The sequence below is a fragment of the Citrus sinensis genome, chromosome 1, assembly GCF_022201045.2.
Source record: "Citrus sinensis cultivar Valencia sweet orange chromosome 1, DVS_A1.0, whole genome shotgun sequence".
NCBI lineage: Eukaryota > Viridiplantae > Streptophyta > Magnoliopsida > Sapindales > Rutaceae > Citrus > Citrus sinensis.
This window is the reverse complement of record NC_068556.1, coordinates 6,412,772-6,423,441: the sequence shown is the minus strand read 5'-3', so window position 1 is coordinate 6,423,441 and position 10,670 is coordinate 6,412,772. Positions and strand designations below refer to the sequence as shown.

General features: G+C 33.3%; 1 long non-coding RNA gene across 1 annotated transcript; it reads right to left on the bottom strand.

The window, feature by feature from the left end:
- Positions 1-8,677: 8,677 nt before the first annotated feature.
- LOC102612461 (uncharacterized) lies at positions 8,678-9,598 on the bottom strand. The gene is made up of 2 exons (XR_370395.3): positions 9,050-9,598; positions 8,678-8,932 (listed from the first exon to the last, which is right to left on the bottom strand). It is a non-coding gene; the product is annotated as an uncharacterized LOC102612461 (long non-coding RNA).
- Positions 9,599-10,670: the final 1,072 nt, after the last annotated feature.

Here is a 10,670-nt window from a genome sequence, read left to right as displayed (position 1 = left end):
TAACTGTGAAGTACAATTCAGATGGATCCTTGGAAATGTACAAGGCTAGATTCGTAGCCAAAGGGTTCACTCAGACATATAGAGTAGACTACTCTGAGACTTTCTCTCCAGTGGCAAAGGTAAATACAATTTGAGTACTCTTGTTTATTACAACTAATCTTGATTGGCCTTTAAATCAACTGGATGTGAATAATGATTTGTTGAATGAGGACTTAGAATAGGAAGTCTATATAGAGCCTCTACCTGGTTTTAATGAGTAATTTGGAACCAAGGTACGTAAACTAAAAAGGTATTTATACGGCCTTAAACAATCTCCCAGAGCTTGGTTTGAGAGGTTCACAAATTTCGTTCAAAAACCAAGGATATGATCAAGGACAATCTGATCATACTCTTTTCACAAAGAGATATATTGAAAATAAAATTTATGTTCTTATTGTCTATGTAGATGATATAATTTTAACTGGAGATGATATAGTATAAATGAGCATATTGAAACAAAACCTAGCCAAGGAGTTTGAGATTAAAGATTTAGGCCAACTAAAATACTTTCGTAGAATAGAAGTGGCAACATCAAAGAAGGGCATTGTTGTCTCACAACGGAATTATATTCTTGATCTCTTGAAAGAAACTGGGATGAGTGGTTGCAAACCTTCTGACGCTCCAATAAAAGCCAACTCTAAACTTGAGGAAGTAAAATATGGTGTTCCAGTAGACAATGGGAGATATCAAAGACTAATTGGGAGACTAATTTACTTGTCATATACTCGTCCAGACATTACTTTCATTGTAAGCATGGTAAGCCAATTTATGCATTCTCCATATGAAGAACATCTTGAAGCTCTATACTGAATCCTTCGTTATCTGAAAAGTGCACCAGGAAAAAGACTCTTTTTCAAGAAAAATGAGAAGAGGGGAATTGAGGTGTATACTGATGCTGATTGGGCAGGTACAGTAACTGATAGAATGTCAACTTTAGGGTACTGTACATTTCTATAGGGCAATTTAGTCACTTAGAGAAGCAAGAAGTAGAATATTGGTGTTAGAAGTAGTGCTAAGGCTAAATTCAGATCAATGGCACAAGGAGTATGTGAGATTCTTTGGCTAAAAATGGCTCTAAAAGTGCTTAAGAGACTAGTGAGTTTGCCTATGAAGTTGTATTGTGATAACAAGGCAGCCACGTTGAGAAAAGCTTGAAGAAGGAATAATTTATACTCCATTTGTACCTACCACACATCAAGTTGCAGATGTTTTAACTAAAGGCTTGCTGAGAGCCTGAGACAGCCATTGGAAGTTCAAGTTAGCAAGTTGGGCATGACAGATACATTTGCACCAACTTGAGGGAGAGTGTTGATAGATTAGAAATAATTGATTATGATCTATTTGTTAAATATTTGAATAAAATCCTAAGATTTAGGGATGATATAAGTCAGTTGCTAAGTATAAAATTAATCCTCTGTTTTTTCCCTATTTAAGTTATTTGTTTTCTCTATTTTTTATTGAATGGAAAAAGAGAATTTTTCCCCCTCACTCTGTAAAATCTATAGTAATCATAGAAGATTACTAATATCTATAACCAAAAGGTAAAAATAACCTTCTACGTAAACAGGAAATATAAAAGATGCAAAGGGTGAAACCTATAAGGATATAGTAGTTTCTTTGCTGGCCTTTGTAATGAACCAAAGGAAGCCCATAACAACCATTAAGAGTGCTGAACAATAATTTTGAGACAGAAAGATTGGTTAGGACATAAAAGTTGAGTTAAAACAGCAGAAGAATCAAACTCGCCTACCTATGTATAGCTCGTTTGGGAACTAAGGTGTTTGGTAACACTTGTAGTTGGGCTTTGATAGCTTAACAAATTTTTTTCCTAACTTCTATTCCACAACTGTAATTTTTACTCCACAGCAGTTGCAGCTTAAAAGGTACATCACCTCACTTCCAAACACACCCATACTTACTACTTGTAAGGAGGGCTTAAGTTGCACCCTTTATTATTTCGACACTCAAACTTCATAGCAACCTACAAACATAACAGGAGAATAACATTAACAAAACATAACAAAAAAAATCCACTTCCTAATAATTCTGCATGGTTTACCAGAATTGCACAAGAAATTAAACCTCTAAGGCATCAGGCCCATGGCGCCCTATGCTACCGGTCATCCTTCTTCCAACATACACTTGTCCAAAACCCCATTTTTCCAGTTTTTTCTCTACCTTATACAAAGGGGAGTTCCCAAGCTATATCTGAAGAGGAAATGCATAATAAATTAAAAATAAACTACTTCCAAGTATTGCCTCTAATGCATGAACTAGAAAGACATGACATAGGCTGCTAAAGCTAACAACGCATTATAACAAGCAGAAACGTTTTGGGTAAAAACAACGTATAAAGCTTAATCATTTTAAAACTTGACTTTATCTTAAAAATTCTTGGCTTATTTTTCCATAAACAACCAAAAAACAAATTCATTTGACTGCTTGTCATGGTTGAGAAGAATTTATTTAAAATCTAACTATAGCCAACAGCTTTCCATGATTTTTTTTTTTTAAGTTTCCATGAAAGTTAACAAGGTTTAAGAAAGAAGCAACTATAAAGTCAATGGACGATAAAAAAGAAAAATATCAATTCAGGTCAAGAGCAATGTGATTTTCACATTAGAAAATGTAATAAAAGTTGTCTGTTTTTATATCTACTAATTTTACTACAAGTGTTCACGATGAAAAAGTAGTACCTTCCTAGGAAGTGGACTTGCACTTCCTTCCTCCTCAACAGCCAATAATTTTTCAGCCCTTTTCTCACCTACCTATTTCACTGGCAAGTCCAAACCTGTGCCAACCCTGACGCGAAGCCCAGCAACAGAAGTCTTGGCATTCTCTTGATTCACCATTTTACAACCTCTACCTCTGCGTCTACCACTTGCACCTGAATTTGGACAAACAAAAACTGTCTTTAACTGGATTTCTTGTTAGGACATCCTAACAGTAGGCTCTAGAGCTATTACCTCTTCTAGCATGATGCTGGGCGATTGGAGCAAAAGATAGAGGATTCTCCTGGCTTTTATTGAGCCTCTTTTATCGATGAATTCCACCTTCCAAATCTTGCATTCTTTTCCCATGCAAAGATGAACCGCTCTAACCTTAATCTCCTCACCGAAAGAAAAATCAATAACCTACAATTTCACTTAGTAAAAAAAGATTAAAAACATGATGGAAGAAGAAACAAGGAAAAAACCCAATAGTAATTACTAAATCATAAACTTGTTCCATGGATATGAAAAAAAAAACACGACACGCACTCGTAAATCGAATAAAGAAAACTCACTTATTTTGGCAGATGGTCAAGACATAAGAATCTTCAAGCAAAATTTCAAACGAATACGTGTATTCGATCACATGATGTTAGCAGTGAGTACAATGGGAGTTTTACAACATCAAGAAAATTGATAGCTTGATTTAATCTGGATTAGGCAAACCCTCACGATAACAAACATTGGATGGCTATATCAACCAGTGAAGCTTATACTCTAAAATTACTCGTATGTAAAACGTTGCAGATTTTTTAGTAGTTCAACAAAATCTAATCAATCAAACCACAAGTCCAACTGCATCTTCTTCAATATAAAAAACCAACACATATGCAAGATGAATTCCATCATTAGAATTGTTATTGCCAATGAGGACTAAATTATCACCATATACCAATAAATAAGCAACACCCGCATGAGAGTAGGTAAATAAAGAAGGGTCTGATAATGAATTGAAAAATCCCATCGATAGAAGAAAGTTCCGAAGCTTAGTGTACCCGGCATGTGGGGCTAGCGTAGAGTGCTTTTCTAAGTTGCAAACATAAGTAGGATATGTGGGATCAATAAAAACAGGTGGTTGAGACATAAATACCTCATTAAGTTGTCGCAAAGATCATCCTTGTGATAATGCCAAACATAGTATAAGGCAAACGGTAGTAGGCTTGATTACAGAGCTAAATATTTCAGTGTAGTCAAGCCAGGGCCTCTGATGGAATCCTTAAGCCACAAGCCGAGCCTTTTACCAATTTATAGAACCATCAGCATTTCGTTTAATTCGAAACACCCATTTACAGCCCACAATATTTTGAGATGGAAGAGAAAAGATGGAGTGAGCTCCCACGTACCATTACGAATAAGAGCATCAAACTCCTCAGACACGACTGTTCTCCATTATGGTTATTTTAATGCTTGTGAGACAGATGTAGGCTTAATAGTGGCTGGAGGTAAATGTCAGCTGGAGACAAAAAATCGGGGATTTGATCTAAAGATGTTATTTTGGGCACGGGTGATGGTACGAGGGGTTTTATTGGTGTTGTTGAAGGCGGCTTGAGGTATTAAAAGGAGATAGGGATGTGGAGGTTTTCTTTTGAGATGAGGAAGTCTCACTGTCAAAGGCATCTTGTGGGGTCAAAGATGTGCAAATGGCTAGCTCATGCAACATAACAGAAGGGCAGGATTCTTCGGAAACACTTGTAGTGAGAGACACGTGATTTTGGGTTGTGTTTGGTGGAGATGTATTTGGTTGAGTTGGGGAGGAGTGATTTTCTGTGAAGTTAAGAGGAATTTAAGTGTGGTTGGTGATGTGCAGGAGTATAAAATGTAAATGGAAGGAGGAATATTTGGCTTATTTAAGGAGTGATTTTCGGTATGGAGAGTTTGACTTTGAGTGGGAATAGAAATATGTGATAGTGAATTAAGTGAAGGGACCCATAATCCCATATGTAAAAATTATCTAGACATATTCTGGGCAAGTTTTGGTCAATAGAACTTTTAACGAAATACATTCTCAACAAATAGTACATGTCCAAAAATATAAAGTCTTTTGATTGTAGGGTCAAGGCATTTAAAGGCACTTTGTGTGGAAGAGTAACCTAAGAAAACATTAGGCTTAGATTTTGGTTCGAATTTATAATTAGTGTAAAGTTTGAGCCATAGACCAAAAAAAAAAAAAAGCACCCAAACACACGTAATTTTGTGTAATTAGGTGAATGATCAAATAATTTTTCTAACTTTGAAATTAATTGGAGCAGCGAAGTGGGCGTACTATTAATAAGATAGATAGCTGTGAGAAAGATTTAAGACTTGATCTAAAAAAGTGATTCTTGTTTCAAGATCTCGATGACGATGCTCAGTAGAGCCATTGTGTTCGGGTGTGTGTGGTGGATTGAGGAAGTGAGAGATACCATGTTAAGGAAGGATTTTAGAGCTTGAAATTCACCACTACTATCCGTGTAAATGGAAATCATAGGAGGGGGGATGTTTCAATTTCGGTTCGGTTGGTGACCCATTCAGGTTTAAAAATTCAACCCAAACAGTTAGAAAATTATTTTGGTTTGGTTCGATTCCACATTTCGTTTGATTTGACTTAGGTTTTTAATTCAGTTCGAGTTCAGATTGTTGATTTCGGGTTGCAATATGGTTTGGGTTAATAATTTGGTACGGATTACTAATTTGGACGGGTTAATAATTCGAAAATAAACAAATTAAACAGCAAATGATGAAAATATTAAACAAATGATGAAATATTCAGGATACCAAAACACCAAATCATACAATTTATTCTGATCTAGAAGACTAGAAGACTAAAGCTAGATTACGTGACAATCTAACTAAATGCGAAGAAAGTTTTAAATTTGACACGAAAAGGGAAAAGAAATATATACAGGTGCATTGAGCTTGTGCCCAGAGTTACTTCTGAAGTCATTTTGAAAGAAAAGAAAGTAAAACAGATCCGTGATTTTCATACGAACTTTAGTAATTTAGTTCGAGGCAGCCCGTATGATGCAGAAACTAAACTGAAACAGCGGCTGAAATTGCTTCCAAATGATAATTGGAGAATGAAAAAAAGATTATCATGTGATTTTCATACGAACTGTAACTATATTACACATATTTTACCAAAATAGCCAATTTCAAGTACGCAGTCCATTGCAAGCAATTTCGTTTGTAAATCTTTCACATCTAACAGGCTAATAATCTTTGGTATTTCACAATTTGACTCAATTTCATCCACAAATAGTGACTTAATTGACTTGATCAGCCCACAAAGAACTTTGATTGAATGCGTTGAGCTCACTGTTAACAGAGCTTATATTGTTGGACCCATTAACACTTGACCCACAAATGCAACCAAATCAAAAAATCCTAAACAGAAAAAAAAGGTAAAAAAACAAATTCGCGTCGGGTGAAAATTGAAATTACACATTTATATTCTTCCTCACCGCATATTTGCCGCTGTTAATAGCTTTAAGTTCCATTTTTTATCTCAAGACCGCCTCTTATTATTCAAAATCTAATTTGAGTGTTTGAGTATGGTTGTCAATCACTGTTGACTCTACCTCTAACCACGATTTACTTCCATTTTGCAGGTTCTCACAAACCCAACTTGGTGGTTTATTCCTTGTTTTTATTACATCTTCATTCCCTCATCAGAGCTAACTCAACCATATTTGGGGTCTTAGACAAATGGTTTTAATTAGTTCTTCTTAAAATTTAAGACAATATATATATTAGTTATATATTATTTATTGAAAATCAATTCTTTAAACAATCTAAAATGTAAAATTATTAAATAAAATTATATTATACTATTGCTAATCCATGAAATTTTGATTCAATTATAACAATTTCACTTATTGTTTTTTTTAACTCAAATTAAATATTTTTTTACTACTCCTTTTCTAGATTAAACTAATTTTTCTATTCTTCTATTTTCTAAAGTTTTTTCAATATAGTTTTATTTCAAAATAGATCAAATAAGCACACACAAAAAAGTAGATGAATAAAAGAATATATTAAAAAGAAATAAGAACAAATAAAGAACACAACTAATTAAGAGAATAATAAAAAGATAAAATCTGTAATTTGAGATGAAATCATAAATTAACTTTATCTTTATATTAATTGTTTGAGCATTTGAATAAATACCAATAACCATAGAGAATAGAGAAAATTATTAGATTTTTTCTTTTTCTTTTTAAGTGGAAAAGTAGAGGAAGTAGGATTTTTTTTCCTTTTCTCTCTTTCTTTCTCTCAAAGACCAAGAACATATCGTGTCTTGATTGTTGGAGGAAAAACTTAATAGATAAATAATAAAATGTGAGGCTTTTATAGAAGTTTAAAATGAATATAAAACTTTTAAATTATAACATATTAATTATAACAATGAAATAGAGAATTTGTAGGATTGAAACTATTAATTTATCAATTTTGTAGGAATTAAAACTACTAAGTACTATATTAAATAAACTTTATAGGAATTTGATAGTTTATTTAGGAAAAGATAAATACAAAATATAATAAATTAAATGCATAATAATGATTTTTAAATTCACTTTCTCTTTTTATATATAAAATAATTATCTCATGGGGCTTTCATGTAAAACGGGACCTTAAGCAACCGCCTAAATTGCTTAGAGGTTGAGCCTACTGCCCCTCATCAAATACTCAACTAGCTATCCTCCTTGGTCTTGTGAAAAGCACATTTCAAGATTGGCAACCTTTCTTATTTAAAATGCTATCTTATTTGTTGTAATCGGATCCACCAAAATCCGGTTAACATTGCCAAAAGAGATCTCCTTCAAAATTTATTTTATAAAATCAAAATAAGTATAAGATAATATAAGTTTCAAAAACTCCATAAGACAATGTGATAGCAACAAACAAATAATTGTTTATGCATCAAAACTTTGGCTCTCACCCTATTTCACAAGATTTTCAGTAATTTTTCGCCCGAAATTTTGATTAAGGACACTTATTTTCAATAAAAAATAAACTTCTAAAAAAATAAAACTCTTGAAATTATGATTAATCAAAATATAAAATTCTTGAATCATATATAAAAATAATTATAATTAAAAGTACTAATAAAATAATTTTCCTTAAAACTTCCTTATGTACTCAAAATATTATTACATTGCTGTGTAATATGACAATTGTATAATATTCCACTAACCCAAAACTCAAAAAATAAAAAAACTCAATGTGCCTGAATTGTTATAAATGAAATTCGTAAGGAATTTAGCGAAGCTTCCTTGATTATTATTTACCATAAGCTTTGATTTTTCAATGTACAGATTCTCAATAACTATCTTAATTTTCCCAATGGAATGCTCTCCAATCCATTCTCATTTTCATTTCTTTTTACTACAATATAAGCTATATTTATAGCTCTAAAAATTTGTCCCATTAATCATAATAATACTAGCACTAAAGCATTAAAAATTCAATTAATTGGCTTTTGCTCCTATAATAGAGCTAGAACTACTAAACTGGTAGAGGCCATTAATTTCACAACAGGAACGAAAACTTAACTAATATTTAGATATCTGCAAATACCATATCTTCAGCAAACCGGTTAGGTATTCGATCCGCCTTGGGAATTGGCATTCGGCCAACCCTACACAACCCAACTAGTAGGTCGTTATTTTCTTATTTTTCATATCATCAAGTGGCTGCGTATCAACTTACGAATTTTTTTGCTGCATATCATGAAATGGCCAATTGGCCATAAAGAAGATTATCTCGAATTTTTTTGCTTTTGTTTCGTATATTTATTTATATAGTATCTTGAAATGCGAAAACACCCATAATCGTGCAGAAAATACAGGATCGGACCCGGAAACATGAACAAAATCGCATACACCAAGTAAGAGGAAAAAAAAAGAAGTATTTGGATTCAATGAAAGATTGCAGTAACCAGTTAATTACATATATAGGGCAAGGCTACAGGGCAAAGAATAACAAATAATGCAGTGACTTTCTCTCCAAGTGAAATGATTGTGGAGAAAAACTACATACATAAAAGAATCAGTTGAAAAAGAATCAAAATCAATGCACCAGGTATGTAATTGCCAGCGCCAGCACCATAAGGATGTATGCAATCCCCTGATCGATCGCTGTTCCTGCAGATCAAACCCAATCCACTTCAATTAAATTTTATTTTTCACTTTTAACCCAAAAAAAAAAAGATTAATATGGTTGATTGATTTGTGTATGTGACTGACTATACGAGTACTAACCATCGCTAGACGGAGCCGGAGCCGGTGAAGGAGCCATGTTTTGAGCATTACCCAGTTGCAGTATCGCCATGAACATGAATCCAATTACTGGGAGAGCGTATAATCTCATCGAGTTCATCATATTTTCCCTCGCCGAGTGATACCCTGTAACAACTCTGTCTTTGATGAGTGCTTTTCGATCGGCGAGAGGCGTTGTGATATTTTATTTATACGAGAAGATTTGTAAGCAATCAAATTGCACTTGCAGTTTCCTGGAAATTTCAAGAAAGTGCAAAGGCGTGGCAAATATATTGGGAGTGTGGAATCTAAACTTCAAAGCAACGCGTGGTAAACGCGAGATTTATTTGACTCGATTCGGTTGGCGGCTCATCGAGGAGGACTAGGACTGTAGGACACGGAACTGGCTCGGACTCCTCGGTCCCTCCCTCCTCCACTTATACTCCGCCACGTTGCCTTCTATATTGTTTTTATATTTTGACGACCAAAAACAAATAATAATTAACTTCTAGAGACAAATCAGTGTGAAGGAGAAAGAAATTGTATACAAATAATACAATGATACTTTGCTTGGTCAGCTGTTGTTTCCTTTTATTTTCGTTTTTCTTTTATCACATGATTGGCTAACAAAATTGATGTTGTTTTATTACGTAAACGCTTACGCTTATATTTAATTATTTTATTATAGAGTAACTATAATTATTATTTATTTAGATGGAGATTATGTCTCAAGTTATCGACTTTTATATGTTGAGGGAGATATAAATTCTTAATTATTGATCGTGGAGTTACGGAAAATAATATTGTCAGTTAATTTATCGTATGGAGTGTTTGAATTTTCTATCCTTGTCAACGGTAGATTTGCAACAATACATTTCAAAATTTGTTGGTTAAAAAATGATGGCTCTTTGACTTTGGCTTTTTCCTCCTTTAGAATGGTCTCATAACATAGACACTTGTGGGCTTGTGGCAGCGACTAAGAGACTGGTTGAAGTTGAATAACAAAATAAGTCCTCGTCTATGGCAATATTAGGGGAAAAAAAAGGGGGAAAATTACACCGATTATAATTGAGTTGTATCGAGATGTACTCAGCGAGACGTCATTGAGAAGGACCATTGAATTGAAGTCGGAGATTTATCTGGAAAACAATATATATAAACGTCAATTAGGTATTTGACTATTTGGTAACTAATAATTAATACGGAAATTATCCACCGTCCACCCGTTTTTTCACTATTTTTTAAAAATATACAATTCTTTTTTTTTTTTGCTGGAATCCACTTGAAATTACATTTTTTTTCACTTTTCCACTTCTGTTTGGAGACCGTTATAACTTTACTAACATCATAAGAGTAAAATCGTCATTTTACAACGACACAGTGGTGGATAGGTGTAAAACAATACAACTTCGAGTAGAGATCAGTAAAAATAAATTAAGAATTGTGTATTTCTGAAAAAATACACAAAAAACAAGTGGTCGATGAATAAATTATCTTTTACATTTGAGGGTAAAAAAGTCATTTAAGCAATATTCCGTTAATTTCCTTAACGGATTTCAAACGGAAATGAAAAAAAAAAATGTAACTTCAAGTGGATTTTAGTAAAAAAAAAATTATGTATTTT